This window comes from Chiloscyllium punctatum, chromosome 36, assembly GCF_047496795.1.
Source record: "Chiloscyllium punctatum isolate Juve2018m chromosome 36, sChiPun1.3, whole genome shotgun sequence".
Lineage (NCBI taxonomy): Eukaryota > Metazoa > Chordata > Chondrichthyes > Orectolobiformes > Hemiscylliidae > Chiloscyllium > Chiloscyllium punctatum.
This window is the reverse complement of record NC_092774.1, coordinates 41657223-41684597: the sequence shown is the minus strand read 5'-3', so window position 1 is coordinate 41684597 and position 27375 is coordinate 41657223. Positions and strand designations below refer to the sequence as shown.

General features: G+C 46.5%; 1 protein-coding gene and 1 non-coding gene across 2 annotated transcripts in view; both read left to right on the top strand.

The window, feature by feature from the left end:
* Positions 1-27375, top strand: part of LOC140460064 (uncharacterized) — a 507032-nt gene that overhangs the window by 66020 nt on the left and 413637 nt on the right. The window lies entirely within an intron of this gene.
* trnae-uuc (transfer RNA glutamic acid (anticodon UUC)) lies at positions 22152-22223 on the top strand. The gene has a single exon. It is a non-coding gene; the product is annotated as a tRNA-Glu (tRNA).

The window sequence follows — 27375 nt, the reverse complement described above, 5'->3', positions numbered from 1 at the left end:
CTGCTCCCCGTCCATTCTCTCCCCTCCCTCTGCCCTGTCCATTCTCACCCCAACCTTTGCCCCGTCCATTCTGTCCCCACCCACTGCCGCCCGTCCATTCTCTCCCCACCCACTGCCCCGTCCATTCTCTCCCCACTCACTGATCCCCGACCTTTCTCTCCCCGCCACGGTCCCCGTCCATTCTCTTCCCACTCATTGATCCCCGTCCATTCTCTCCCCACCCACTGCTCCCCGTCCAATCTCTCCCCACCCACTGCCCCTTCCATTCTCTCCCCACCCATTGACCCTGTCCATTCTCTCCCCACCCACTGCCCCTGTCCATTCTGTCCTGATCCACTGCTCCCCATCCAATCTCTCTCCACCCACTGCCCCCATGAATTCTCTCCCCACCCACTGCCCTCGTCCATTCTCTCCGCACCCAAGGCCCCATCCATTCTCTCCCCAGCTACTGCCCCATCCATTCTCTCCGCACCCACTGCCCCGTCCATTCTCTCCCCACCCAATGCCCCCATGAATTCTCTCCCCACCCATTGCCCCCATGAATTCTCTCCCACCCATTGCCCCCGTCCATTCTCTCCCACCCACTGCCCCCGTCCATTCTCTCCCCACCACAGGCCTCCGTCCATTCTCTCCCCACCCACTGCCCCGTCCATTCTCTCTCCCCACACTCTGCAACCAATTTCTTTCACTTCACACTCTACAACTCCGCATTCTCTCTCTCCTCCCCAATCCTCTTCACCACATTCTGTCTCTCTGCTCCTACCCTGTGTACCCCCATGCATTCTCTACCAACAATGCTCTGCTCTCCTTCCCATTTTCTCTCTTTGTCTTCCCCCAGTCTCTGCGACCCCCGTCCAATCTCACTCTGAGTACCCTGCCCCCATCCTTTCTCGTGCCTCGAGCCCTCTTTGATCCCTGTATCAAACCCTTCTAATGATAGAGAGAGAATGGATGTTGATGGCGACCTGGGGTGGGGGTGGGGAAGGGAAACGTGAGAAATGGCTGACCTTTAACATTGAGAATAGCTAAGATCATGCACTCAGAAACATCAGTAATGTCTGAAATCATATTCAACTGTTTAAAAAAAGCTGCAGACATCTTTCTGAAACTTGCATTGAAATCTGCGCAGTTAGGCCACAGTTGAGGACAGCCTGTAATCTTGGAATGGTCTATTCCTAGTCTTGTGAAATTGGTTCAGAATATGTAGAAATACAGTCATAGATTTGCAGAGAACAGGAACAAACCTTTTGGTCCACGCCAACAAAATTTCCTAAATTAACCTAGTGATCCATTTGTCAGCATGTGACCCATATCTCTCTCAGCCCTTCCTATTCATACCTCCATCCAGATGCCTTTTAAAGATTGTAATTCTACCAGCCTCGACAACTGCCGCTGGCAGCTCATTCCAAACAGATGCCACTCTCTGCGTGAAAAAGTTACCCTGTTCGGTCCTTTTAAACCTTTTCCCTCTCAGCCTAAACAACTCTAGTTTTGGACTTCCCCCAGCCTGGGGAATAGATAGATAAAAGTTGAGCTGCCAGACAAAATCATAGAGTCATAGAGATGTCTAGCATGGAAACAGACGCTTCGGTCCAACCTATCCATGCCGACCAGATATCACAACCCAATCTAGTCCCACCTGCCAGCACTCAGCCCATATCCCTCCAAACCCTTCCTATTCATATACCCATCCAAATGCCTCTTAAATGTGGCAATTGTAACAGCCTCCACCATTTCCTCTGGCAGCTCATTCTGTACACGTACCACCCTCTGCGTGAAACAGTTGCTCCTTAGGTCTCATTTCTATCTTTCCCCTCTGGACCTAAACCTATGCCCTCTAGTTCTGGACTCCCAGATCCGAGAGAAAAGCCTTTGCCTATTTATCATATCCATGCCCCTCATAATTCTGTAAACCTCTATATGTTCACCCCTCAGCCTCTGACGATCCAGGGAAAACAGCCCCAGACTGTTCAGCCTCTCCCTCTAGCTCAGATCCTCCAACCCTGGCAAAATCTTTGCAAATCTTTTCTGAACTCTTTCAAGTTTCACAACATCTTTCCGATAGAAAGGAGACCAGAATTACACGCAATAGTCCAACAGTGGCCTAACCAATGTCCTGTACAGCCGCAACATGATTTCCCAACTCCTGTACTTAATACTCTGACCAATAAAGGAAAGCATACCAAACGCATTCTCCACTATCCTATCTACCTGCGACTCCACTTTCAAGGAGCTATGAACCTGCAGTCCAAGGTCTCTTTGTTCAGCAACACTCCCTAGGACCTTCCCATTAATTATATAAGTCCTGCAAAGATTTGCTTTCCCAAAATGCAGCCCCTCACATTTATCTGAATTAAACTCCATCTGCCACTTCTCAGCCCCTTGGCCCATCTGGTCCAGATCCTGTTGTAATCTGAGGGAACCCTCTTCGCTGTCCACTACACCTCCAATTTTGGTGTCATCTGCAAACTTACTAACTGTACCTTTTATGCTCGCATCCAAATCATTCATGTAAATGACAAAAAGTAGAGGGCCCAACACTGATCCTTGTGGCACTCCACTGGTCACAGGCCTCCAGTCTGAAAAACAACCCTCCACCACCACCCTCTGTCTTCTACCTTTGAGCCAGTTCTGTATCCAAATGGCTAGTTCTCCCTGAGATCTAACCTTGCTAATCAGTCTCCCATGGGGAACCTTGTCGAACGCCTTCTGAAGGGCATATCGATCACATCTACTGCTCTGCCCTCATCAATCTTCTTTGTTACTTCTTCAAAAAACTCAATCAAGTTTCTGAGACATGAATTCCTACGCACTAAGCCATGTTGACTATCTCTAATCAGCCCTTACCTTTCCAAATACATGTACATCCTGCCCCTCAGGATTCCCTCCAACAACTTGCCCACCACCGTGGTCAAGCTCACCAGTCTGTAGTTACCTGGATTGTCTTTATTGTCCTTCTTAAACAGTGGCACCTCGTTTGCCAACACCCTGTCTTCCAGCACTTCACCTGTGACGATCTATGATACAAATAACTCAGCAAGAGGCCCAGTAATCACTTCTCTAGCGTCCCACAGAGTTCTTGGGTACACCTGATCAGGTTCTGGGGATTTATCCACCTTTAACCGTTTCAAGACATTCAGCACTTCTTCCTCTGTAATCTGAACATTTTGCAAGATGTCACCATCTATTTCCCTACACTCTATATCTTCCATATCCTTTTCCACAGTAAATACTGATGCAAAATATTCATTTAGTATCTCCCCCACTTCCTGTCGCTGCACACAAAGGCAGCCTTTCTGATTTTTGAGGTGCCCTATTCTCTCCCTAGTTACCCTTTTGTCCTGAATATATTTTTAAAAACCCTTTGGATTCTCCTTAATTCTATTTGCCAAAGCTACCTCATGCCCCCGTTTTGCCCTCTTGACTTCCCTCTTAAGTATACACCTATTTACTTTACACTCTTCTAAGGATTCACTCGATCTATCCTGTCTGTACCTGACATATGCTTCCTTCTTTTTCTTAACCACACCCTCAATTTCTTTAGTCATCCAGCATTGCCTTTTTCCTACCAGCCTTCCCTTTCACCCTGACAGGAATATACTTTCTCTCGATTCTTGTTATCTCAATTCTCAAGGCTTCCCATTTTCCAGCATTCCCTTTCCCTGCGAACATCTGCCTCCAATCAGCTTTCGAAAGTTCTTGCCTAATATCGTCAAAATTGTCCTTTCTCCAATTTAGAACTTCAACTTTTAGATCTGGTCTATCCTTTTCCATCTCAGGTGTACCCGTCTCAGAGCGATCTCTTCCCTCACTTTTTTCCCTTGGTCCCACCCTCCCCACCTTATTAATTTAAATCCTCCCTGCCAGTATTTCAGTCCCCTTCCAATTTAGGTGCAATCCGTCCTTCTTCTTCAGGTCACTTCTACCCCAAAAGAGATCCCAATGATCCAAAAATGTCAATCCTTCTCCCACACACCAGCTTCTCAGCCATGCATTCATCTGCTCTATCCTCCTATTCCTGCCATCACTAGCTCGTAGTAATCCAGATATTACTACTCTTAAAGACCTCCTTTTTAAATTTCTGCCAAACTCCCTGGAATCTCCCTTCAGAGTCTCAACCTTTTCCCTTCCAATGCCGTTGGTTCCAATGTGGACAATGACCTCCTGCTGGCCCCTCTTCCCCGTGAGAACATTCTGCACCCTCTCTGAGACTTCCTTGATTCTGGCACCAGGGAAACAACACACGATTCTGCTTTTTCTCTGCTGGCCACAGAAACGTCTGTCTGTACCTCTGACTACAGAATCCCCTAACACAATTTTTTCCTGGAATGTGAGCATCACATCATCATGCCTTATTTCCCCTGGAAACTTGACTGTTAACAATTCAGATATGAATATTGGGTGAGGACAAGATGAGATTGAGTAGCAAGGCCTACTGTGGTAAAACATATTGTACTGGCTTAAATTGTACCTTGACAAGACAGAAACTTTGGGAGGAGAACAAAAATTGGAATTTCTTCTTAAATACTGATGATCCCATTTATATCTCTCAAAAGGAGGTTGTTTCGTCGATCAAATTTGTAATGGCTCTTTTATTGAATTATTTACCTGTATTGAATTATATATCTGGAATCATTTCCTTTTCAAGAATTTTGCAATTATCGTTGCCTTTTACTGGCTCCATCACCTCTTCAAGATCATTCCAAATCGTATTAACTTGCTTGTTTTCTTAAAAATGGAACCATCTCACCCCTAGCCCAACCCCTTTTTAAAAAGCGGCTGCACTATTTCCAATCTGGTCATGCTTTCTAAATATTACCATGTAATTTTAATTATGACCATGCCTCTTTAGATTTCAATATATCTTTTCAAACATAAAAATATCCATAAATGTACATAAACATGTAGTTAAGCCCTTTAAAGGTGTTATGTTCCACGAAGTGCAATCTTCCCCCTCGATAATGTATATTTACTCCTTTAGATATGACTATGTCTCTTAAAGGTATATTTCGGATTAAAAATAGGGCAGTATCTCTTCGAACCACATCCCTATGAAATATACTCATGTCTGTTTAAATCTCTTTATTTGCAGAAATAGCCCGTTAAAATGTCCATGTCCCTTTAAAATGCGGATTTCCCCAATTTGATATGATGATGTATCGTTATATGTCGGAATATCTCTTTAAATTGAGCCGTGAGCTTTCCCAATGTAGACAGGGCTCCTCGAAACGTGGCAGTGTCCCCCCTGCAGCTGCAGAGCGAGACAGGAGAGTTTGTTTTTGTGAATGAGCAGTTGTCGCGCGAGGTGGCTGTTGCTTGGTGACGGTGAGGCTCCCCCGGCCCCGCCCATCCCCCTGAGCTGACGTCACGCGGGGGTGAAGGCGGTTGGGAGGAGAAGTCGCTCGAGCGGGGAAGCGGCGGCCGTTAGGAATATGGCGCCGTGCGGCCCGGGTCAGACACCCGTCACTGGGCACCGCCGCCTTCCTGGCGCATCTGCTGTGTCACGGCCACACCGCCCGGCTGTACAGCAGGCAGGAGCCGGTGACCATTCTGGAGGCGGATGGGGTTAAGGGCCTGTTCGGGAACCCGTCGGCCGCCTGGGTGGTGGAGTTCTACTGGTCGTGGGGCGGCCCCTGTGTCAACTCTGGGGCCACCTGGAAGGTACTGGGCCCGGGAGGTGAAAGGTGAGGCAGGTTGGGGGGGATGGAGGGGAAGGAATGTGGGGCCTGTCCTGTCATAGTGACATTATACACTCACTTTCCATCTGCTTTGACTGGCGCTTGTGCTTTTTAGGGTCACTTTTTAAATCCTTGTGCTTTTTACCTTTGCGCACTAAAATAATTTATAGATTAGGGTGTAGGTTAGGGAGGATTGGCTGTATTATATTACCCATAGTGCCCGGGAATTTGCAGGTTAGTGTGGATTGGCCATGGGAAATACGGAGTAAGGGGGTGGGTATGAGTGGGATGCTCTTCAGAGGGCCAGTGTGAATAGATGGGCTGAATGGCCTGCTTCCACATTCTTGGGATTCTATGACATTCCGACCCACAAAGGAGTATTTTATCTGCATTTATCCTGTCAAGCTACTTTCAGAATTCTACTGGTTTCAATAAGATCACTTCTGGTTCATGGAGGTGTACAACAGAGAAACAGACCCTTCGATCCAACTCACCCATGCTGACCAGGATTCCAAACTAAACTCGCCCGACTTTCGTGCATTTGGCCCATACCCCTCTAAAACCTTTCTCTCCGTGCACCCATCCAAATGTTGTTTAAACGATGGAACTGCACCTGCATCAACCACTTCCTCAGCGAGTTCATTCCACACAAATACCACCCTCTGACAAACGTTGCCCTCAGGTTCATTGTAAATCTCTCTCCTCCAACCTTATAAAAAAGCCCCCTTGTTTTGAACTCCCCTACGCTAAGGAAGAGCCCGTTGCTATTCACCTTACTTCCGCCCCTCATCATTTTATAACTCTCAATAAAGTGGAGAAGAGGTCCCAGTCTCTCCTGAAACTCAAACCCTCCAGTCTTGTCAACCTCCTGGTAATCTTTACCAAACCCTGTTACCCCTATACTTCCTATTACCGGACCACCAGAACTGTACTCAGTACTCAAAATGGCCTCAACAACATCCTGTACTGTACTCAGTACTCAAAATGGCCTCAACAACATCCTGTACTGTACTCAGTACTCAAAATGGCCTCAACAACATCCTGTCCAACCTCCACATGATGTCCCAACTCCGAAACTAAACGGTGTGAACCATGAAGGCAAGTGTGCTGAATTTACCAGAGATGCAAAGAACCAAGCACCTGAAGTCTTTGTGTTCACATAGTCGACTATGACACACTACTTATTGTTATCCACTAATGGTCTCCATTTACCCTCCCACACAGATCGTTATTCACTCCTTTGTCCCTCCTATTGTTCTCACTCTGAGCTGGCGGGAACGAGAGCAATGTACACTGGAGACTCTGAGCCAGCTGAAACTTGCTCAGTGTGAAATACATTCCACTTTGCTCCAAGAATTGCAAGCAGCAAAGAGTTTCCAGAACATCTGCTTGTCATTCACGTCCGAACCGGCGTGGCAAATTACTGCAGGGAACGGACGAAATCGCAAAGTATGCGTTTGAACTTTATCAGCTCATTGACATCGCGACTCAGTTCATAGGAAACCGACGAAGAACAGGAGAAGACCACTCACACCTCCAAAAGCATGCTATTTGAACCGTGTGAGTTTCCCCCGTGTATGGGTACGTGCAACATACAGAACAAAAGCATTGTAAAGGAAAGCTGCCCAAGGAGACATTACACAATAGCAGAGGTGGATTTTGAACCTTCGACCGCTGGGCTGTGGGCCCAGCAAGCTCCCGCTACGCCACTCTGCTCTGTTAAGTGCCACCTTTTCCACAGGTCCCTTCAGTCTTTCATCTGGCGCGTGGCATGCACGTTCGAGATTGATGTCAAAGATCTCCACTGCTGTCGTCTTTTTGGTGTTGCGCAGACGTATGGAGGCTGTGTAAATATAAACTTTTTTCTAACTTCCCACATTCTGTTGGTCGAACTGTGATTTCACTCTGAATCACAACATTTGTCACAGCGCAGACGGAGGCTATGCGGCCCACCTTCGCTCTGCTGATTCTACACCGTAAGTAAACGTTTCTCTCTATTCGTATCATTTTCTTGCTTTCTCCGTGTAATTCTCCACATTGTTATTTTAAACATGACCCCCGAATTCCCTTTTGCGTCTCTTAAATCTGCCTCTTTGTCAATGTCAGACAGGGATTTGCTGACCCTAATGACTCCCTGTCCGAAAGCATTCTTCCTCATACCACTTTTAGTTCTTTTCATCATGACTTTAAAACATTGTCGAATCGTGGCCGATCCTTTCAGGCGTGGGAACATTTTGACTACATTGCTTTCTCTGTCTGGACCCCGCATGACTTGGAAAACTTCAATCAGGCCAGATTTCAAATTTCAGTTCTCCGAGGAGAGCTGTTCTAATTTTCCAATCAACCCGCATCGCTGACAATCCTCAAACAGCGCCACCACTCACGACAACCTGCTTAACGCTATCTCCAATCATTTCACTTCCCTACCAACATTCTGGCCCATTCGAACTCCAGGGAGCCCAACCTCGTTTTGCGAAGGTGCTTTTTGAGAAAACTAATCAGGCGCTTTTTCGCAAATCACGACATGCGGGCTTGTCTGGGATTTGAACCCGGGATCTCTCACAATTCTGCGTAGAAGAAGGCCCAAAACACGAATTATACGCCTAGACCAACGAACCAGTCACCAGGCACGTATGTACACCGCGCCCAAAATCTTGAACCCACTGAGTCTTGCTCTGTGTGAAATTTATTTGACATTGCTCTAAGAATTGCAAGCGACAAAGAGTTTCCAGAACAGTTGTTTCTTATTCTGTCTCCCGGCTGCTGTTTGTCCCGTCCCCAGGAACCGGGCTCTCTCCACTGGCAGATAATTCAACCGTTTTGTTTCTAAACATTTCTCTGACACTGGAGTGACCAGTGACAAGCATTGCCCTCCTCATCATAGGGGACACGAAACAGGAGAAGACCTCGCAGACCTCCACGGGTGTGTCATTTCAACTGCGCACATTGGTCCACTACATCAATGTGTCATATTTATGTCAAAGTTTTTTGGGAAGCAGATGAGAAGGCAAGGTGCAGGACAGAGCACCGTTAGATGGGAATGCTGCTAAAGACGACATTGAGCGAATCGGCGAGATGGTTTCCCATCTGGGTTATGCTCCCATCACGCACCCACAGACATATCGTTCATGTGCAAATATAAACTCTGTCTAAATTCCCTCATTGTTTTTTCGAACCGTGATTTCGCTCAGAATCTCACAATTTCAACACTCGCAACGTTCAAACTTTAACAAAGTGCTCATAGATATACTTTGCAAACACCTGGAAACATTCTTCCAAACGAACCTGGGGAATTTCGGTTTGAGGGCTCTTGAACTTTAAGTGGAAGAACGGGAAGTTTGTTTCGAGGCTGTGCAACGTGGAGATGTATTCCCCATGTTAACTGGTAGTGGTTGGCCATCTCAGTGCTTCCCGATGCGGGGTTGCCCTGACCCACAGGGAGGTTTCTTTGATAAACTGTCCCTGAGCTTCTGGTTGCCTGTCACTTTAACACGCCACCCTGTTCCCTGGCCAACATCTCTGTCTCAGGCATGCAGCAGTGTTCCAGCAAAGCTCAGCTCCAGGTGGAAGAACAACGCCTCATTTTCCCCTTGAAGACCCTATAGCCCTCCGGTCTTCAATATTGAATTCCATGACTTTAGGGCCTGAAATCTGCCATGTCCTATTCTCTCCAATTCACTCAATGTCGTCTTGAGCAGCTTTCCCGCATAAGGGCGCTCTGTTCTGCACCTTGCCTTCTCACCTGCTTCCCAAAAATCTTCGACATAATATTTCACATTGATATTCTGGCCCGACGTGCATAGTTGCGGTGACACCCTCGTGGAGGTCTGAGTGGTCTTCTCCTGTTCTCTGTACCCTATGTTGAGGAGGGCAATGCTTGTCACTGGCAACCTTGGTGTCAGAAAAATGTTTCGAAATAAAATAGTTTAATTACCTGCCAGAGGAGAGAGCCCGGTGTCTGGGGACGGGATAAACAGCAGCAGGGAGACAGAATGAGAAGCAGCTGTTCTGGAAACTCTCTGCCGCTTGCAATTCTTAGAGCAGTGTCAAATGTATTTCACACTGAACAAGTCACAGTTAGTTCAAGAGGTGTGGCGGGTGGGTGCATGCCCGCTTTCTGGCTCGTTGGTCTAGGGGTATAAATCTCGCTTTGGGTCTTCTACTGCGCAGACTTGCCAGAGATGCGGTGTTTGAGGAATATCAGCAATGAGGCTAGATTGGAAAATTGGGACAGCTCTACACGGAGAATGGACGCTTTGCTAGTCATGAGGGACCTAGAAACAGAGAATAATGTTGTGAAAATGCTCCCACGCCTGGAAGGATCCACAATGATTCTGCAGAGTTTTAAAGTCACGAAGAAAAGAAGTAAAAGTGACATTAGGAAGAACGTTTCCATACAGGGAATCGTTAATGTCAGTAAATCCCTGCCTGACAGTGACAAAGAGGAAGATTCATTGGACACAGAAGGGAATTCGGTGGTCATGTTCAGGTGTGCAGATTTACACAGGGAAGGCAATAGAATGATACGAATTGAGACACACGTTTACTTACGGCGAATAACCAGCAGAGCGAAGGTGGGCCGCATGGCCTCCCTCTGCGCTGTGACACGTTGTGGTTCAGAGTGAAATCACAGTTCGACCAACAGATTGTGGGAATTTAGAACAACGTTTATATTTAGACAGCCTCTATGTGTCTGCACAACAGCATATTACACGACAGCAGTAGAGGTCTTTGACATCAGTCTCAAACGTGCATGCCACACGCCAGATGAAAGGTTGAAGGGATCTGTGCAAAACACTCCGTGCGGGAAAGTAGAGTGGGTTCATGTCACTCGATCGAAACTATTGTCTGCTATTGCTTCGCTTTGTAACGGTACTCTGTTCTGTATCTTGCCTTTGCCTCTGCTTCCCAACTCTTCGAGTACCTGAACTGAATATGTCACTAAACACTGGCCCAATTTGCACAACTGAGGGGAAGTGCTTGTGGAGATTTGAGTTGTTTCCCGACAGTCTGCTCTGAACTGAATCCTAACACCTCTTCTCTGAAATCGGAATGAGCTGGTGAAGTTGAAACAATTCGAATTCGAATCCCTACCGTGTGGAAACAGGCCCTCCTCTTCAAGAAGTCCGTATCAACCCTCCGAAGAGTAACCCGCCCAGACCCTACATTTCCTTCTGACTGATGCGCCGAACCGGATCTCTGGGCATGGTCAATCCATCTAACCTGCATATCTTTCGACTGTGGAAGGAAACAGGAGCAGGAAACCCACGCCGAGATTGAACAAACTACACTCGAACAAACTGCACAAGGGTAGGATCGAATTCAGGTCCCGTTATGAGACAGCAGGGTTAACCACTGAGCCGCAGGGTCACATTATTTGCGGTCGTATTCATTCCCTGCAATAATTCCCCACTCCGGTTCAGACGTGAATGACAGGACGATCAGCATTTCGAAAGCAGCATCACCACACAGACACAGTTCCCATGATGAGGACACATATCACCGATTGGGAATCATCTCGGAGAGATACAAGTGACAGAGAGTCACATGGAAATGATGGACTGAACGGCTTCAGGCTGCGGCGGAATGACGTCACACGTTGATGCCGTCCCTCTCCCTGTCTCTGGGACAGAGCGGCTGAGGGAGAAACAATGGCTCATTTTCAACTTCATCTGGGACAGTTGGGGCTCAGATATTCACTGCTGCCCGTTCGCAGCAAAGAAACAGACGCCCGTGTTAGAAAGGTCTTTCTGCAGGATTGCTGTGTGAAGACGAATTCTGAACACCAAGCAAGCTGCACACAAATACACTCATATGAATTTACCTGAGGGAACAGTTTCTGGTGTCCATTTCTCTCTGTCCCGCCATCACAGCATCTTTCTGTTTCTTTGATTACAGACCTTTGTAATGTATTTAAAACTTGCCAATTTCCTACCCATTATTGGAACTGACGTCTCCCATCCAAAGTGATAGAGAGAGAGCAGAAGAGCGGATGGGCTTTGCCCTCCCCAGAACAGTTTGCAAGTAAAAACAAAATGGTTTAATTATTTGTGATTCTGAGTGAAATCGGAGTTGGACAAACAGAACGTAGGAAAATTGACAACGGATATATTCTGCACAACAGGATTATCCATCACAGCAATGAAGGTGTTTTGACATCATTCTCGAAGGTACATGCCACAATGCAGATTCAAAACGGAGTATTCCTTTGAATCACTGAGTAATTTGTTTACAGTTATTCAGTGAAGGTGAGCGGAGTTGCGCATTGGGAGCTGCTCCAGCTGATAGGTCAAAGCCGTTTTCTCCTGTGTGATAGTCCCACCAGCACTCCAATTTGTTGTGCTTCCAGTCAGTAGATGCAAATAAATGTCCCATTCTGATACACAGGCCACGGTGACCCAGCTGTGGTGACAAGCCTGTGAATGGCTGAGTGCTCTTCTCCTGTTCTCTGTCTGGCTGCTATGATCCGAATCATAAAACCTCTTTTCTCCGAGATAGGAATAAACTGGTGAAGGTGAAACACATCAGTTGCGGTGTGTTCCATGCGCAGGAGGCCCTGCAGTAATTCCCCACGCTGTTTCACACAGCAGCATCCTCTCGGTGAATTACGCTTGGCAAAAAAAACGATTGAACCAAATCAATGTCCGCCACTGGATTTTACTGACACCGTTTATAAAATTCAGGCTCACCGTTAATGTGGAGAGAGGCCGTCAGACTGTAGTTTCCGCTCCTTCTGGTAAATAAAGATAATTTTAACTGTGTCCAGTGAGAGGAAAGAATTTGCTGTTGGTGGGAAATATTTCTATCTGAACTCGCTGTCACTCTCCTGATATATTGAAACATAAAGCTGGGAGTCTCTAGATTATATTGTAAAAATATCGGAATAATGTTATTCATATCCGTGCTGTCACCAACCGAACGAAGTGGCTGCCCACAGGGAGGCGGCAGTGTTTAAATCCCCTGATAGAACAGTTCATGTTTTACTTCTCATACTGGGGAAAGCTGAGCATTTACCCAAACAACGGGCGCAGCACCTCCCTGACACAGTATCCACAAATCAAACTGACAGCAAAGTTTCATGTGTGATCGAAAGTGCCCGGGAAGCAGACTTGGCTCAACACATACCCGCGAGCATACTCCTTTCTTGGGATATAGTTGACTGCAGTGAGTTTGGTGCGATTTGAACACATAATTGTTGGAGCTTGAATCAAATACGCTACCGTTGCGCCACAAGCCTACAGAAAGCGATGCGTTTCTATTCATGGTTAAGAGAACTGATTGCACTGCAATGATTTTACGTTATGAGGAACAACGGAGATCAACAGTTCATGTCTGTTCTGTCTCTCCCCCCTCTCCCTCTGTCTATCGAAACAATTTCCAACTCTCTCTCAATAAAAAACTGAAAGAATTGCGGATGCTGTATATCAGAAACAAAAAAACAGGAGTTGCCGGTGACCCTTCCATAGAACTGATGGTGATTGAGAAATTATCGGTTTATATGCGAAAAATATTGTGGGAGGAAGGAGGACGCAGTAAATGATAGATCAGGACATAGCCCTAAGCGAGGGAAGAATTTTTGGACAGGAAAGGGAGTTGATAACAATCTGCATGGGAGGGTGAACAACAGTAAATGGAGACTGTCCATAGCTAAGAATAGGTAGTGTGTAATGACAGACTATGTGATAACAAGGCTTGGTGTGTGTGGAAGGGACGAGGATACTATGGACTTCAGGCCCTAGATTTATTGAATTCGATGTTGGGACCGAAAGGATGTATGGTCCCCAAGTGCAATGTTTGGTGCTCTTCGTTCTGCTGGTGCTGAGCTTCGCTGGAACACTACAGCAAACCTGAGACAGAGATGTTGGCCAGGGAACAGAGTGGGGTGTGGAATTGGCAGGCAACTGGAAGCTCAAGTTCTTTTTGCGGGCAGGACGTAGATGTTCTGTGCAGCAGTCACCCAGTTTACGCTTCATTTCCCTAATGTAGATGAGAGCACATTGTGAGCAACAAATGCAGTGGACTGGGTTGTGGGAAGTGCAGGTAAAGTGCTGCTTCACCTGGAAGGTATGTTTGGGCCTTCGCATAGTGAGGAGGGTGCAGGTAGATGGGCTGGTGTTACACATACGACAGTTTCAGGGGAAAGTGCCTTGGGACGATTGGGGTGGGAATGGGGGTAGGGTTGATGGGAATGAAGGAAGAGTGAACCCAAGGTATAACTCCTGCCCATTTACTTATCTGTCAAATAGAGAAATTTGTTAAGTGTGTACAAGGAAATTTTCTCAATACCAATCTAGATGTACATACTGGGGAGAGTGCAAAACCTAAGGGCCAGCAACCATAATTCTATTAACATTAGAATAGTGATTGAAAATAAAATATCAGTTCTAAAAGTTCAAGTTCTAAATTGGAGGAAAACTCAGGTATTCGGCAAGATCTTTCAAAAGCTGATTGGGGGCAGTTGTTCGCAGGTTAAAGGACTGCTGGAAAATGGGAAGCCTTCAGATATGAGATAACAAGAGTCCAGACACAGTATACTCCTGTTAGGGTGAAAGGAAAGGCTGGTAGGTGTAGGGAATGCTGGATGGCTAGAGAAATTGACATTTTGGTTAAGACAAAGAAGGAAGCATATGTCAGGTATAGACAGAGAGATCGAGTGAATCCTTTGAGTAGAAATGCAGTACGATCATACTTAAGAGAGAAATCATGAGGGCAAAAAGGGGACATGAGATAGCTTTGGCAAATAGAGTTAAGGAGAATCCAAAGTGTTTTTTATAAATACATTAAGGACAAAAGGGTAACAAGGGAGAGAATAGGGCCCCTCAAAGATCAACAAGGCAGCCTTCGTGTGGAGCTGCAGTAGATGGGGGAGATACTGAACGGATATTGTGCATCAGTGTTCACTGCGGAGAAGGGCATGGAAGATATAGAATGTGAGAAAATAGATGGTTACATGTTGAAACAATGTCCATATTGCAGATGCGAAATTGCTGGATATCTTGAAATGCATAAAGTTGGATAAATTCCAAGGACCTGATCAGGAGTACCCTAGAACTCTGTGGGAAACTGGGGAAGTGATTGCTGGGCCTCTTAGTGAGATATTTGTATCATCAATAGTCACAGGTGAGGTGCCAGAAGGCTAGAGGGTGGCTAACGTGGTACCACTATTTAAGAAAGGTGGTAAGGAAAAGCCAGAGAAGTATAGACCAGTGAGCCTGACATCCGTGATGGGCAAGTTGTTGGAGAGAATCCTGAGAGACAGGATTTACATGTATTTGGAAAGGCAAGAATTGATTAGGGATAGTCAGCATGGCTTTGTGTTTGGGAAGTCATGTCTCACGAACATGATTGAGTTTTTTGAAGAATTAACAAAGTGGATTGATGACGGCAGAGCGATGGACGTGATTTATGTGGACTTCAGGAAGGCATTCATCAAGGTTCCACATGGGAGACTGGTGAGCAAGGTTTAATCTCATGGAATGCAGGGACAACTAGCCATTTGGAGACAGAACTGCCTCGAAGACAGAAGACAGAGGGTGGTGATGGAGGGTTGCTTTTCAGACTGAAGGCCTGTGACCAATGGTGTGTCGCAAGGATCGATGCTGGATCCACTACGTTTTGTCATTTATATAAATGATTTGCATGTAAACGGAGGAGGTATAGTTAGTACGTTTGTAGATGACACCAAAATTGGAGGTGTAGTGGACAGCAAAGAAGGTTACCTCAGATTTCAACGGGATCTTGATCAGATGGGCCAATGGGCTGAGGAGTGGCAGATGGAGGTTAATGTAGATAAATGTGAGGTGCTGCATTTTGGACAAACAAATCAGAGCAGGACTTTTACACTTAATGGTAAGTTCCTTGGAAGTGTTGCTGAACAAAGAGACCTTGAAGTTCAGGTTGATCGTTCCTTAAAAGTAAAGACGCAGGCAGATTGGATGGTAAAGAAGGTGTTTGGTACGCTTTCCTTTGTTGGTCAGGGCATCGAGTATCGATGCTGCGAGCTGATGTTGCTACTGTACAGAACATTGGTCAGGCCACTTTTGGAATATTGCATGTAATTTTGGTCTGCTTCCTATCGGAAAGATGTTGTGAAAGTAGAAAAGGTGCAGAAAAGATTTACCAGGACGTTGCCATGGTTGGTGGGTTGAGCTGTAGGGAGAGGCTGAGTAGCCAGTTTTCGCTGGAGCGTCGGAGGCTAAGGGGTGACCTTATAGAGGTTTATAAAATCATGAGGGATATGGATAGAGCAAATACACAAGTTCTTTTCCCTGTGATGGGGGAGTCCAGAACGAGAAGGCATAGTTTTAGGTAGGGGAGGGGAAAGATATAGAAGGGACATAACGGGCAACCTTTTCCCGCAGAGGGTGATGCATGTACGGCATGAGCTGCTGGAGTAAGTGATGGAGGCTGTATAATTACAGCATTTAAAATGCATCTGGATGTGTATATGAATAGGAAGGTTTTATGAGGATTTGGGCCAAGTGCTGGCAAGTGGGACTAGATGAGGTTAGGGCATCTGGGCTGCATGGACGAGTTGGACCGAAGGGTCTGTTTCCGTATTGTACATCTGTGTTACTCTGTGAGATTCCATGGGATTCTTTGCCCAAGACAGCAGTTGAGACAGCTTCATGAAGTATATTGAAGGCACAGTTGGATGGGTTTTTGCATGGAAGGGGAATTAAGGGCGGTCGGGATAGTGCAGGTTGGTGGAGCTGTGATCTTAATGAATGACGGAGTAGGATTGACCAAATGGTCTACTCCTGCTTCTGTTACTATGAATCTGTAACACTGCGTTTCCCGCGGCAGGAGTTTTCCCACGGCACAAAGGAGGTTTTCTAAAATAAATTTAAACCCCTTGCTTTGCTTGAACTCAAACTGCATTGACTTGGAGGCGCAGGGGAGCTTGTGGCTCGTTGGTCTAGGGGTGTGATTCGCGCTTCGGGCTTTCAGCATGCGGGAGCATGCGAGCGATCCCGGGTTCAAATCCCGGACCAGCCGTCGTTTCTTACATTGCCTTGTGCAAAAACGGCCAATCAATTTTCTCAAAAAGCAGCTTCGTTAAACGAGATCCGACTGCCTGGGTGGGGCAGAGCTGCCATTACAATGAACGCGGCAAGGGCAACACAAACTCAAACTGAACACAAGCTTTGCTTGTGGGCGTTTGGAACGCGTTGCCAGCATAGGAGGCACGGCAGATTCATTTCAAATGCGTCTGGATAAATGCATGAGTCGGGGGTCAGGGGTCGGTGTGGGTCGGTGGGGGGCGGTGGGGGTGGCGGGAGTAGAGGGATACAGATGCTTAGGAATTGACCGACAGGTTTAGACAGGACATTTGTATCGGCTCAGGCTTGGAGAGCTGAAGAACCTGTTCCTGTGCTGTAAATTTTCTTTGTTCTTTGTTCTATATGGTGTATATCTGATATTGTTGGCTGTTGTAAAAGTTTCTTTGCAATTATTATTCACCTTCTAATGTAGTAACGTCATTTTTTGTCTTTTTTTTACTTTAATAGGTCAGCAGGAAGCCATTCAGCATCTTTACTGGCTTTCTTTTCTCAAGCAGCCTTAACATTTCATTTTCATACCCTTGATTCAGCTCCATTTCCAGCATCTTTGTAGGCAGTTTGTTCCATGTTTGGGAGAAGATTTGTTGCTCCTGTGCTCATTGTTGTAGTAATAGCAGTGTTGTCCCAGTCGAACTCATGACGAGCAACGTGAGTTCGACTGGGACAACACTACTATTATAGGACAAGCCAAACAGAGAACAACCAGGGAATTCCGAGAGGCATGGCATTCATCCACTGATTCAGTCAACACACACATCGACCTGGACCCAATATACCGGCCACTGCAGTGGACAGCTGGAACTGACAACCGGAAGCGGCAGGTACAAATCATTCTAAATGCCGGAGGAAACATCACAGAAGCGCTTCACAGGAGGCTCCCAAGCACCAAGGATGTCACCGAGATAGGGGAAGAAACGTCTTCAACACAAATTCCCAGTTCGGTGAACAGAACCACAACAGTTTGTTCCATGTTATTGTCACTGAAATTAAGTTTTCCTCCATGCACAGCTAAGCCGACCTGGCTGCAGGAGGGTTTTCAGGTTTCTGTGGTCTGGATAATATGTGATCAGCAGGCATCTCACAATCTACAGGAATTGCCACCTATGTTATGTTCATTAACTGTACTGACAGTGATCACTTAGTTTGTGATTTTTCTTCGCAGGAAGGCGTGTGGAAAGAAATCTGAAAGCAAATGATACATCAACTTCTGACAGAGCCACTTGATTCATTGAGACTTGAATATCAGCAGCCATTCCAATCAAGAAGACATGTTTGCTTTTGTTTGCTTGAGAGATTCTGGACACTGGTGCGGCAGGCAGAATACTGAGACACCGAGTGAGGGAGATTCAGTGCGCAGACTGTGAAAAGTGCTGCAAACCAATTACTCAGATTGGGGGACTCAAAGTCTCACCCCTCACGGTGGGAAAGGCTATTGTCCCCGTTCTGTTTGTAATTTCAATCCCAGACCAACACAAGGAAAGTTCCCTCCAAAGGGGAAACCGTGCAAATGTGGGGACGGTGGGAGAGGATTCCCTTCCCATCCGTGCTGGAAAGCCACAGATGCATTCACACCTGGAGAGGCCATTCACCTGCTCAGTGTGTAGGAAGGGCTTCAGTCGGATCTGCCATCTGCAGACGCACGAGTGGGTCCACAAGTGAGAGAAGCCATTCAAGAGAGAAGCATAGGGATGCATGGTGGCACAGTGGTTAGCACTGCTGCCTCACAGCGCCAGAGACCCGGGTTCAATTCCCACCTCGGGCAACTGTCTGTGTGGAGTTTGCACGTTCTCCCCGTGTCTGCGTGGGTTTCCTCCGGGTGCTCCGGTTTCCTCCCACAGTCCAAAGATGTGCAGGTCAGGTGAATTGGCCATGCTAAATTGCCCATAGTGTTAGGTAAAGGGTAGATATAGGGGTATGGGTGGGTTGCGCTTCGGCGGGGCGGTATGGACTTGTTGGGCCGAAGGGCCTGTTTCCACACTGTAAGTAATCTAATCTAATCTAATTCACGTGCCCCATGTGCGGGAGGGGTTTCACTCAGTCAGCTGCACTGTTGACCCACCAGCGGGTCCACACTGGACAGAGGCCATTCACCTGCTGTAAGTGCCGGAAGGGATTCACCTGCTCCTCCCACCGGCGGAGGCACCAGCGAGTTCAGGTGCTATCGCAGGGGGATTGAAGGAGCGATGGCCGAGTGCCAAGTGCTTATGCACGAAACGTCAATTCTCCTGCTCCTCGGATGCTGCCTGACCTGCTGTGCTTTTCCAGCTCCACACTCTCGACCCTAATCTCCAGCGTCTGCAGTCCTCACTTTCGTCCAGTAAGGGGTGAATGTCTATTCCTAGTCTTTTAGATCTATTAAAATCTTTCCCCTTCACCTTTACCCTCTAGTTTTGGAATACTTCTATCCAGGGGAAAAGACAGAAACGTTCAGAAACCAGACAAAATGTGGAGGCACAGGGGGAAAAATCAGCAAAAAAAAATGGCTTCGGCATTTTTCTCTCGTAATCTTATATTTGTCATGATCGGGAGGTACCCGTGTTGGACTAAGGTGTACGAAGTTAAAAATCACACAACAGCAGGTTACAGTCCAATAGGCTTGTTTGGAAGCACTAGTTTTCGGAGCGCTGCTACTTCATCAGGTGGTTTTGGAATATAACATCGTAAGTTCTTAGTCTTATGATATTATACTCCGCAATCACCTGATGAAGGAGCAGGGCTCCGAAAGCTAGTGCTTGCAAATAAGTCTGTTGGACTATCACCAGGTGCTTTGTGATTTTTTAACTGAAAAGTTAGTAACAAATTCCTGCACACTGAGCATGCTCCGCGGTGTCAGCAAAGCACTGTGCATGACCGCCAGTGTTAGCAAGCACTGCGCATGACCGCCAGTGTCAGCAAGCACTGCGTATACTCTTGGGAGCGTGCGAGCTCCTTTCCATGGAGCAGTGTGGAACCTTGGAGGACCAGAAGGAGTCTGGTCCTCCTGCCAATCAGAGCCGGCCATTGTCGAAATGTGGAGATTGGACCGTGAGCTCTGAAGCTGCAGCTGCTCTTTTCTCTCTGCATAAGATTAAACGTCATCCCAGACTGTAACTTTCTTCGTCTGTCTAACATTTGTGAGGACAACAGTGTTTTTCTTTCCACTTTTTCATTCTGGGGTTCAATTGTTGACTTGCAGCAATTGAAAGGAAAGAGTGAACCGAGGGAGGGGCCAGACTCTGGAAAAGTTGATCCCGGTCTGTGTGTCAACTTGGAAACACATGGCAAATGCAGTACCACAGTGTGAAGTTATAGCCTTTGCAGTGTAAAAAGAAAGCAGAAAGGAGATGCATGGTTGAAATGGTGCTATGTTGAGATGTGGCGAACGTTAGATGCTGGAGATCAGAGTTGAATATTGTTGTGCTGGAAAACCACAGTAGGCCAGGGAGCAACTGAGGAGGAGGATGAGGAGAGTCGACGTAACGGGCACGAGCCCTTCACCAGGAGTGATGTGTGGACAGACAAAGGGTCGTCAGCGTCCTTCAACACCAGCCAATGCCAGTTGTCAGAAAGGTGCAGCAAGCAATGAGCAAAGCAAGTGGTATATATCAGCAAGAGGAATTGAGTTCAGAAGTGGGGATGTCTTTCTGCAGTCAGGTCCGCTATTGAATGTATTCAAGGCTGAGCTTACGTGACTTTGAAGAACAAAGCAGTTATGGGAAAAGGTAAGAAAATGGTTTTGAGACCAGTACAGAACAGTTACAGAGTCATACAGCACAGAAACAGACCATTCAGTCGAACTAGTCCATGCTGACTGTGTTCTGAAACTAAACTGGTCCCACCTGCCAGTGTTTGGCCCATATCCCTCCGAACCTTTCCTATTCATGTACTTATCCAAATGTCTTTTAAACATTGTAACTGTACCTGCATCCAGCAACTCCTCTGGACATTGATTCCTCACATGAACTACTCTTTATCTTCTAAAAAAAGGTGCCCCTTATGTATTTTAAAAATATTTCTTTCTTCATCTTCGAAATTTGCTCCCTAATCTTGAACACCCACACTAGGGAAAGAATACCTGCTGTTCACCTCATCTACACCCCTCATGATTTTATAATCCTCTCTGAGGTCACCTCTCAACCTACGATGCTCCAGTGAAAAACAGAACTGTGTGGCAGAGTTCATGTATATATTGCCTTGTATGGTATTTTGTAAATAACATTCGTTTGTTGGTTGTTTGTATAGGGTATTTCAGGTTCATTAGACGCTGTTTAAGTGTGTTGGTAGGTTTATGGGCTACCATGATGCTGAGAGGATTGAGTTGTCTGGACATCATTTCACAGATGTCGTTAATGTAAAGTAATGTGGCTAGGGTTTTTGCAGACGTTGTGTCTGCTTGTGTCAGTTTGTCGATATGAAACCGACACCCTGGGATTATTGGGTCGGCAAAAGTGCGGATTGCAGGTGCTGGAAACCAGAGTTTAGATCAGAATGGTGCTGGAAAAGCACAGCAGGTCAGACAGCTTCCAAGGAGCATGAAAATCGCCTTTTCGGGCAAAAGCCCTTCATCAGGAATTGAGGCAGGTCCCCTCCAGGGTGGAGAGATAAATTGGGGGTGGGGGTGTGCTGGGCCGAAAGTAGCATTGGTGAATGGGGGTGAGGATGGAGGTGACAGGTCAGAGAGGAGGATGGAACAGATAGGTGGTCGATAGATAGATAGATTGATAGAGTTCTTGATTGATCCATTCTTTCCTGTCTGATTTTTTGTGGGTTTTGAAAGCATTCCCAATCCTCTGAGTGAGTATTGGAGTTGGAAAGTTATGTTATGGCTGTACAGGATATTGGTAAGACCACTTTTGGAATAGTGAGTTTAATTCTGGTCTCCCTCCTATCAGAAAGATATTGTGAAATTTGAAAGGGTTCTGAAGCACCAATGGGCCCACAGAGGGGAACAGATAGATTGGCAGGTAGGACAGGTCATGAGGACAGCGCTAAGCTGGACGTTTGGAACTGAGGTTAGGTGGGGGAAATGAGGAAACTGGTGTAGTCCACATGGATGTCCTGGGGGTGAATTTATCCGAGGCGGAAGATGAGACATTCTTCCTCCAGGCATCGGGTGGGGAGAGAGCTGCGATGGAGGAGGCCCAGGACCTGCATGTCCTCGGCAGAGAGGGAGGGGGTTTGAAATGTTGGGCCATAAAGTGACGGGGTTGATTGGTGCAGGTGTCCTGGAGATGTTCCCTCAAGCGCTGTGACTTGACTCTGCGAGGGGTCTCCAGTCTCTCCAATGTAGAGGAGATCCCATCGGGAGCAATGGATACAAGAAATGACATTGTTGGATACACAGGTGAACACCTTCTCACGACCGTGGCCCGGATTCGATTTCCGGGCAGGGAAGACATTTTCAATAGAGCTGACAGGCTGCCTCTATGTCTCCCTGGTGGTCTAGTGGTTAGGATCCGGTGCTTTCACCGCCGTGGCCCGGGTTCGATTCCCGGCCAGGGAAGCAATTTTCAAGGGTAAAGTCTGCCCATCCTTCTAAAATGTGCTTTGCAATTGTTTATTTATCTTCGTAGTTTCTGGGTGCTGCGGTGTGTCGTGGCTCATTGAATCTGTGTCCTGATTCAGATTGCTTTGTATGTGTCGTGATCATTGCTTCTTTCGGAAAAATCTTGTTTCGCGTGCGTTGTTTTCCAGTCGACGCTGTTTTGAATTTACCATTGATGTCGGCTCTGCTGTGACATCTAGAAATGGCACTTTGTTGTTGTTCTCCTCTTTTGTGAATTTTATGCCAGTAAAGAGATTGTTGATGGTGTTGTAGGTTTCCTCTAATTTGTTTCATTTTGTGATGACAAAAGTGTCATCACTGTCGCGGACACAAAGTTTGGCTTGGGTCGTTGGAAGGGCTGTTTGTGCGAGTCTCTGCATTATTGCTTCTGCAAGGAATCCTGATACTGGTGGTATCATCAGTATTTCGTTGATTTGTTTGTAAGGCTTGTTACTGAATATGAAGTGGGTGGTAAGGTACAGTTCCACGAGCTTGACAGTGTTATCTTTGCTGATGACGTTGGTGCTGTGTTTGTGTCTTTGGTTCTTCGAGTAGTGTCTTCAGTTTTCTTTGGCCACGTTGATGTTAATGGATGTGAAAAGAGCTGTTATGTCAAAGGATAACATTATTCCATCCTCTACTATCTTAGTGTCTTTGGTATGCAGGAATTCTTGGATGGAGGAAATGGAGTGGTGTGAATCTTTGACTTGGAGTTTTAGTCTTCATTGGAGGTCTTTGACTAGTCTGTATATTGCTGTACCAAGTGGTGAGACCATGGCCTGAGGGGTGATTCTGGTTTTAAGAGGAGGAGAACAACAACAAAGTGCCATTCTTAGATGTCACAGTAGAGCGAACAGTCAATGGGGTACTTCAAACTAGCATCTACAGAAAAACAACACACACAAACCAAATACTTAACTACAGAAGCAATCATCCCAACACCCACAAACGAGGCGGCATCAGGACATTATTTCAACAAGCCACTACATACTGCAGCACAGAGAAACTACGAAGAACAGAAGAGAAATAGGCATATAGTGTATTTTGAGGAGAACGGGTACCCAATAAAGCCAGTCCGCCGATTTCTCATTGATGCTTCCAAGCTGACTCTCAATAATGCGGTTTGTCCCTCCATTCTTTCCTGTTTGTTTTTTGTGGGTTTTGAAAGCTTTCCCAATCCTCTGAGTGAGTATTGGAGTTGGGAAGTTATGTTGTGGCTGTACAGGACATTGGTTAGACCACTTTTGGAATAGTGTGTTTAATTCTGGTCTCCCTCCTATCAGAAAGATATTGTGAAATTTGAAAGGGTTCTGAAGCACCAATGGGCCCACAGAGGGGAAGACGCCCTTCTGCTGCCCTGAGTGTGGGAAGGACTTCAGTGATTCCTCTGCCCTGCTGACGCACCAGTTGGTCCACACAGGGGAAGGCTGTTCTCTGGCCCCAACTGCGAGATGGCCTTCAGCAGTTCTTCCCACCTGCTGTGACACCAGTGGGGTCCACACTGAGGAGAGGCCGTTCTTCTGCCCCGAGTGCAGGAAGGGCTTTGCTCTTTCCTCTGACCTGCTGGCCCATTGGTGTGGTCCACATGGGGGAGAGGTCGTTCAGTTGCCCTATGTGCAGGAAGGCCTTCAGCAATTCCTCAGCCCTGCTGAGGCACGAGTCCATTCACACCAGGGAGAAGCCTTTCTCCTGCCCCGAGGGTGGGAAGGGGTTTACCCGCTCCTCCACACTGCGAAAATACCAGCTGGTCCACACGGGGGCGGGGGGAGGCCATTCTGCTGCCCTGAGTGCGGGAAGGCCTTTAGCAATTCCTCCGCCCTGCTGAAACAATAGTGTGTCCTTCAGCAGGGGGAGGTCCTTCAGCTGGCCCAAGTGTGGGAAGAGGTTCATGTTTTCTTGCAACTTGCGGAAGCACCAGCGGGGGCGCTGCTGCTCATTGAGTCAGGGACTGCACATTGCCACTGAAATGATCCCGAGAATCCTAAGACTGCAAGACCATCGGAGCATAAGGTAGGCCATTGGGCCCATCGAGTCTACTCTGCCATTCGTTAGAGACAAAAGTCGTGCTGATGCGGTTTGCTACAGTGTGGAAACAGGCCATTCGTCCCAACAAGTCCACACCAACCCTCCGAAGAGTAACCCATCCAGACCCATTTCCCTCTGACTAATGCATCTAACGCTATGGGCAATTAAGCATGGCCAATCCACATGACCTGCACATCTTTGGTTTATGGCAGAAAACAGGATCACCCAGAGAAAACCCACGCAGACACTGGGAGAATGTGCAAACTCCTCACAGACAGCCATCCAAGGCTGGAATCAAACCTGGGTTCCTGGCGCTGTGAGGTTGCAGTGGTAACCACTAAGCCACTACATATTGCAACCCGAAGCTGCAAGCAGAAGTTTGGGAGAACACAGCAATTCAGAATACAGTTGATGAGGCTGCACCTGGAATATTGTGATCAGTTTTGGTCCCCTTGGTGTTCTGACTTCTGACTTCTTCAAATCTGGGTTTGTGTTAAACTTGATGGGATACTTTGTCCAACTCAGCATATTTAAACAGAATCTCTCAGAGGGATTCATTTGAAACTTTTCAGGAGGTGAGGTCAATAAGAATGAACTATTCCAAGTTACTTGGACTCTATTTTAAACTTACATCAGGACCAGTAGTCAGAGACACGTACAGCATGGAAACAGACCCTTCGGTCCAAATTGTCCATGCTGACCTTAAATCCTAAATTAATCTAGTCCCATTTGACAGCACCTGACCCATATACTCTGGCAGCTCATTTCATATATGCACCACCCTCTGCATGAAGAAGTTGTCCCTTTAATATATTTCGCCTCTCACCATAAACCTATGCCCTCGAGTTCTGGACTCCCCCATCCCAGGGAAAAGACCTTGTCTATTAACCTGTCCATGCCCCTAATGATTTTGTAACCTCTATTATGTCACTCCTCTGCATCCTGATGCTGCAGTGAAAACAGCTCCAGCGTCTTCAGAGTCTCCCTGGAGTGCAAGCCCGACAACCCACAGCAACATTACCATAAATCATTTCTCATGGAGAAGCAAACGTTTCAGTCCTGAAGAAGGGTTAATACCCAAAACGCTGACCACTCCATATTCTGGTGCTGCCTGGCTTGCCTCATCAACGTCCTGCAAAACTACAACATAACTTGCCAACATCGATACTCAATTCCCTAACTGATGAAGGCCAGTGTGCTGAAGCCTTTCTTCACTGCCTTGTGTACCGATGTTGTCAGAGATATAAGACCTCCATTAAACTGATCCACAATCCAGCTGCTGGGAGCCCAAAAGCAGAGTAATGCTGCGTGAGTGTGCTGGGCAAATAACCCAGAGGTCGATGGGTCAAAACCATGTGATTCTATTGATCAATGTCTCTGTAAGCTGCTTTCATATACAAAGGCCCTCTGTTCTGTATCTTGCCTTTGCATCTGCTTCCCAAAGCTTCTTCAGTGGAGGAGTGGCTGTGGCAGCTGAAGCCCAGGAATTCAACAACCACCCGGAGCTGGAGGAAGGTCCAAGCTCCAAGAAACGGGGGGTAAGTCTGGAAGATGGATTTGCTCAAGGCTTGTATTTTTAACTCATTTAAATGGTACCTACTGTATGGGGCTATGGTTTACTTTAAAACCGAAGGATCATATGAGAGTGTTTATATTTAGCAATGGTAGTTGGTAAAATACACTCCCTGGAGGAGCACCTTCTATGATGCTGCATTTCTTGCCGAATGCCCTACCCCCATTTCTTAACTCCGATATTGATTTTATATTTTTTTGGTCAAATTTAATTTCATTTTAATCAGACTTGGTATTCACTATGTGCTATTAATTTGTTTGTTCGATTAATTTCAGTCAAAATTAATGCTGTAATTTCATTTTTGATGTCAGAGTGTGACATTAAATGTGCAGGTGTGAATACCAGTAAGTTGTGAAAATACATCAGGAACTTATGGTTTACAACAATAAGAGCAGTTCACTGATATTCATGGCTTTGTCTCATTCGGGAGTGATGATTCAAATCTGACCAACAAACCGTTTCATGCAGTCATCCAATTTAATTAAAATTTTCTTTTCTGGCAGGCTAAGATTTATGCAATCTATTTATAAGATTATGTCCATTGCTCGCAATATGGTCTCATCCACATTGGGGAAACTGGACGCCAACTAGCGGAACGTTTCAGGGAACAGCTCTGGGACACTGAAACTGAACGCCCGACGGCCCTGTGGCTGAACACTTTACCTCCCCCTCCCATTCCACCAAGGACATGCAAGTCCTGGGCCTCCTCCACTGCCAAATTCTTGCTACCCGACGCTTGTCAAAAAAACACATCATCTTCTGCCTTGGGACCCTCCAACCACACGGTATTAATGCAGTTTTCATCAGTTTCCTTATTTCCTCTCCCCCACCTTGTCCCAGATCCAACCTTCCAATTCGACACCAACCTCTTGACCTGTCATACCTGTCCACCTTGCTTCTCACCTATTTGCTCCACCCTCATCTCTGACCTATCACCATCAATCCCTACCTCCATCTACCTATTGCACTCCCAGCTGCCTTCCCTCCAGCCCCACTTCCTTCTTATTTATCTCTCAGCCCCCTTGGGTCACCCTTTATTCCTGATGAAGAGCTTATGCTCTAAACCAAGACTGTGATGAAGCAACATCCTCAACGAATAGGAAATAGCTCCCAAGTCAGATTTCATCCCCTCTTCTGTTTCCCTTTTCTTTCAGAAATAAGGAATGTCTTTTCCTTCCACTAGAAAGTGGTCTTCCCCTTTGCGCTGTCTGAAGTGTTATCCCTCACCACTCCTTCAGACACCTTTTAAGAATCCTTTCAACCTGTTTTTCTAACAATTGTGGAGGTGACCAAAAGCAAACATTTCACTCCTCCTCAATGCCCCATTTCTCCTCCTATGAGCCATTTTGTCATGTTGTCTCTGTTACAAGCAGCCGAGTGCACTTGGTTTCTGAATTGAAATTTGGCCATTGAAGTGAACAGGATTAATATTTATCGATGGCTAGCTGTGTTTGCACTAACTGTAATTATCCACCAATACGATGTGTTTTGTTCCACCAAAACTGGAAACAA